Source organism: Halyomorpha halys, unplaced genomic scaffold (assembly GCF_000696795.3).
Source record: "Halyomorpha halys isolate HHAL.00 unplaced genomic scaffold, Hhal_1.1 Scaffold775.1, whole genome shotgun sequence".
Taxonomy (NCBI): domain Eukaryota; kingdom Metazoa; phylum Arthropoda; class Insecta; order Hemiptera; family Pentatomidae; genus Halyomorpha; species Halyomorpha halys.
The window spans coordinates 77,751-83,179 of record NW_027116424.1 but is presented as its reverse complement, the minus strand read 5'-3'; the positions used below and the strand labels follow the sequence as shown (position 1 = coordinate 83,179).

The window sequence follows — 5,429 nt, the reverse complement described above, 5'->3', positions numbered from 1 at the left end:
GATTGGAGGGTTTGGGATACAATGTAAGGATCATTTTTCACTGATAATAGACATGTATGATCGGCATACGTGGTGAGGATTTTGTTAGGATGGGTTGGAATGTCAGCTGTGAAAACTGTATAAAGGATAGGACCAAGGATACTACCCTGATTCCAAGTTTTTAAAATTAAAAAACCTACCTATACCCTTGATCTCCTCATTCTTCATCCATTCACTCATTAAACACCAGATCCCAACCTATAGATTTATAAATGCCCTCCAATTGAACCGCCTTCTTTAGCAAATCCTTCGTCATACGTGCAACCTCTTTCTGGAATTCTCTTCCCATCTCAAACAAATTAATTTATTATACCGTAAATAATTCATTGTAACAAGACTCTTGGTGTCGGTCAATAAAGGTTGCAAAATAGTAAAAGAAAACTATATATCGTTAACCAACGTTTCGCCTTACTTTGCAGGGCTTCATCAGGGCTAAACAGCAATATACAAACATTGCAAAAATTGACAGAACACATTAAAAATCAAAGCATTTCATAACAATTATATTGCTTATAAAATATATAAAGGAAAAAAAATTAATGATGAAAACATATAGGTGGACTAAAAACTAGTTATTAATAAATACATATAGGTGTGATAGCATTCTAAATACAGATATAGACTAATAAATTAGAAAAATACTCTTTAGAACTAGTTATAGACATGGTAAAGAGGTAGGTGTAAAAAGAAAAACAGATAGGTGAAGTAAATATGGTATAGGCAAGATATGATAATATCTCATAAGGAGATAATAAGATAATTAATAAACATAGAAGGGAAGTACCTGTCGGATTGAAACAAAGATGAAAACGGAGGTTGGGAACGGAAAGTCAGAAAAAAAAATTTCTCACTTCTTCGCAAACCCTTCAGAAGGGTAACATTTTTTATGATAAATAGATAGGATTTATTATATATAGATTCCTATAATCTACATCATACGGTCAACTATCTTCTTCCAATGTAAATAATTCTTAAAAATGAAAATCTTTAGATGAAAATATCTCCTAAGCAAAGCTTCAAGGTACGTCCTTGAATAACCATAAGGATTTTTTTTATGGTTTACAGATCCTTAATTTATATTCTCAGATAGAACACTTAACGCTGAAAGACTCTATATTGTTCCTCAGGATTTTTTCATCATCATGATTGGTGCGAAAGCCAAGTCTCCTCTATTAACTTCCACGAGGCCGTCCTGTCTTCTGTTTCAACTCCTCAATTTCGGGCTCCCAGAAGGACCCAGGCATCCGTAGCGTCCAACCATCTCTTGTTTGGCCTACTCACTCTTCTCTTTCCATATAGCTGCTCGAATAGGACCTTATTGGGGATGTCATCGCCGCGCATCCTGGCCATTAGAGTCTACCTAACCTTATAAAGTTGACAACATATTCTCTGTACAAGGCCGATAGCATGGGTTGAGTTAGCGAGCGGAGTAAGTACCTCTTATCTTATCCTAAGCCTATATTATAGTGAGCGAAGTAAGTACCTCATATCTTATCCTAAGCCTATATTATAGCGAGCGAAGTAAGTACCTCATATCTTATCCTAAGCCTATATTATATCGACCGAAGTAAGTACTTCATATCTTATCCTAAGCCTATATTATAGCGAGCGAAGTAAGTACCTCATATCTTATCCTAAGCCTATATTATATCGACCGAAGTAAGTACTTCATATCTTATCCTAAGCCTATATTATATCGACCGAAGTAAGTACTTCATATCTTATCCTAAGCCTATATTATAGCGAGCGGAGAAAGATAAATTTAGCAACTCGAACGAGAATGAAATGACTACAAAAGGAAGAGGTGCCGACCGGAAGAAATGACTTCTTGAATTAAACAAAAGATAATTAATGACTCCCTTCATTTTAAAATTATTTCGTATTCCCACTTCCATTAGTAAGGAACTTTTCCCTGTTTCTCCATCTCTCCCCCTTTTCCCCGTTTCTCCATCTCTCCCCCTTTTCCCTGTTTCTTCATCTCTCGCAATTTTCTTTCTTCTTATAGAGTTCTCATTTTCTATGGTCTATAAAGCATGTGGTTATTTATTTATTATGTTTTTAATTTAAATTAGCAATGTTTTTTAAATAGGATATTAGCAGGCCATGTTAATCTGAGATTGCATAAATGTAAGGGGTTTTAATGGGCTGTTTAGTGTTAGTCGTGGGGGGGGGGGGGCAATGATAGAGGTTTCGATACACTGCCCCTTCATTACTACACTACTACACTTGTTCTCGGTTGCGGCTGATGAGTACCAGGGCGCGCTGTGGTTAATCCCGAACTTGGGTCTTTGTTAACCTGTACTCATTAAACATACAACGCTCTGCAATGCGGCCAGTCTACACCGTTGACTCTTCCCGATTTCAATTTTTCTTTTTTTTATCTATCTAGTATAAACCTCACAAAATATTAATATATACTTTGGTCAAATGAATAATTCAAATGTTTATGTTTAAAGGTAAAACTGAAGATTATTACTGTAGGAAGATATTCTAAATGGTGGTCAATAAAGGTTACAAAATAGTAGAAGAAAACTATTTATTGTCAACTTACGTTTCTACCCAGATTTCAGGGCTTCATCAGGGCCAAATTAAAAAAAACAAAACAAGATACAAATATTATAAGAATTGACAGAACATTGAAATAAAAAACTTTTCAATACAATTGTTTTGTTTATAAAGTATATATTTTTTTAAATTTATTTATTGATATTTACAACTGTATAAAAAATACAACCAGTAAATTTGATCATAATGATATGATACAGCATGTAGAGAAACTACCCAGTAGTAGAACTCTAAAACAGTTTACAATATAACGTCACGAGGCCATCTTCTTCTCAGGCGGCTCGGAGGATTGCCTAGTGGGTTTGGGTGGTTTGGAAGGAATAATATCGGGTTCGGGCTAGATCGGTTACATAAGGAACATTTAGGTCTTTATGGATGGTTTCATTAGTTACAAAATAAGGAGCATTGAGGATTTTACGAAGGATTTTGGATTGTAAAGATTGGATACGAGAGGAATTCGAAGGTTTAGTGGAGCCCCAAAGCTCAACTCCGTATGTCCAGATGGGCCTTATTATTGTCATGTAGATTAGTCTTTTGTAATGAGTTGGAAGTTTATCCGACTATTACGATTCGACGAGCAGTCTTGTATGAACAGTTTAACATGAATTACAAAATAGATAGTGGGAATATTTAATATAGTCAGAATATTTTACGTATACTTTATTTTCGAAAACCTTAAGGCGCTGTTCATCCCTTAGTGTAAGAGGCCACTCTCGAATCCATAAGGAACAGTGGGAAGGATAATAGTTTTGTAAATTTTAATTTTTAAGTTTTTGGATAAAAGGCGCGAGCTAAGCAGTATCGAAATTGAAAAAGCATTCTGAGATTTCATCCTAGCTTTTATTTCCTCATCAATTTCGTTTTTTCTAGTTACCGTAGAACCTAAATACTTTAACCAATCTACCTGTTCTAACGTATTTCCTCCTATATCTATATCACCGAAATTGCTCGCATTTCTACTGCTAACCATGTAATTTGTTTTATCCGTATTTATTTTAAGACATAGTATCTTATTGGAGTTTATTAACGCGGTTGTATTTAGTTTCTTTGTCCTCACCTAATAATACCAAATTAGATGCATACCCAAGCACCGGTATTTTACCACCCAAAGTTAAACCCATTTCGGTATTCATCACACCTTTAATGACGTATTCTAGCGCTAATTAATTATACATACATTTATAAAAGATTTAATAAACAACACTATCACTAATAAAATATCATACCTTAAATATAAATTTTCACCTCACATCAAACAATTCTAAAACTTTTTGCATGCTATTCTGCCCATATCACCCTATGAAATAATAAACTAATAGCAAATTATATTAATCCCTTAATAAATTTGCCTGATTACCTATTTTGTAACTTTTTCATTAAATTTTAAAACTTTTAATTACAGATTAACTTTACAATATTATCACATAATATTTTTAACCTTGTTTATACTCTAGTAAGGCAAATTTCAAAGTGTATTTTGGTCTAAATTCTTATTTCTTGTATTATTAAAATTCGTTTCAAAGTTAATTGTAAATAGTAACGTAAAGTTTACCCAAATTTTTCATAAATAAATTTTGCTTAAAATCTCTTCTTATGTTGATTCAAATTACTTATGTCTGTTTTAAAATTACTGTATAATTAATGAGGAGTAGATAGTTGACCGTAGATTAATGATTGGAGAAGTTTGTCGGGGGGTGCGGTCAGCAAAGAACAACATAAATAAACAAAACCATATTTATTTATTTTATGCCGACGTTTCAAGAAAACAAAAATAGTTTACAAATATTTATTTTCCGATGTTTCGCCCCACTTTGCAGGGCTTCATCAGGACTGTTCAAAGGTAAAGGTTGAAGAGTTGTCATTGGTGGTGATAATATGACTAATACATATATAAGAAGATGGTCAGGGTTGCGGTCAAAAATAGTTTGTTTTGGTCCACTTTGTAGGGCTTCATCAGGGCTGTTTAAAGTGGGGCGAAACGTCGGAAAATAAATAGTTGTAAACTATTTTTGTTTCTCTTTTGACCGTTTATTTTACTAATAACTTTATCTGTGAATACTGACGTTTTATTCGGTGCAAGAGCCCGAGAGTGGAAAAAATTCAATTATTTAACCCCATTTTTTTTTATTAATTTAATAAAAAATATATATTGTTACTAGTAAAAACTGATAGTCTGCCAAGAATAGTTAGGGGGAAATAAAAAATGGCGTCTGTATAAACGTTAAAAAAAAATATTTTTAATTTGGAGCCCCATATCGTTAAAACTATCAACAACACTGGAAAACCTAATAGAAAATCATATAAAGTAGAGTAAATTTACTTAACTATGAGCCCTAATAGAGTTATTTACGTTCAATTGTTCCCGAGATATAGCTTTTTTTAGTTCTAGCTAGCTTATCTTCTACGCCACAACCCCTGATGAAGACCTGAAACTCAGGTCGAAACGTTGGCATAAAATAAATAAATATGGTTTTGTTTATTTATGTTGTTCTTTGCCGACCGCACCCCCCCGACAAACTTCTCCAATCATTACTGTATAATTAATGTTTATATAGTTCCCTTGTCTTCTCCCAGTAATACCAAATCATCTGCATACCCAAGCAGCGGTACTTTACCACCCAATAGGGGTATTCATGATCTTTGGTTTAACATGTTAAATGGAAAAACTCATGTTAAATCGAAAAAAATTGCCTTCTTTTGCCGTGGTAAAACGAAATAACATTTAACATAGCTGAGAGTCTGTTACTTAGTCTGTTAAATGGAGAATGACGTCACACAATAGACCAGTTGAGATCGCCGCCATTTTTGTTGTGAAAGCTCAGTTC

General features: G+C 33.6%; 1 protein-coding gene across 1 annotated transcript in view; it reads left to right on the top strand.

Moving 5' to 3' along the window:
• LOC106686076 (ras-specific guanine nucleotide-releasing factor 2) overlaps positions 1 to 5,429 on the top strand; it is a gene marked incomplete at its 3' end in the record, with an annotated part of 193,158 nt that overhangs the window by 110,477 nt on the left and 77,252 nt on the right.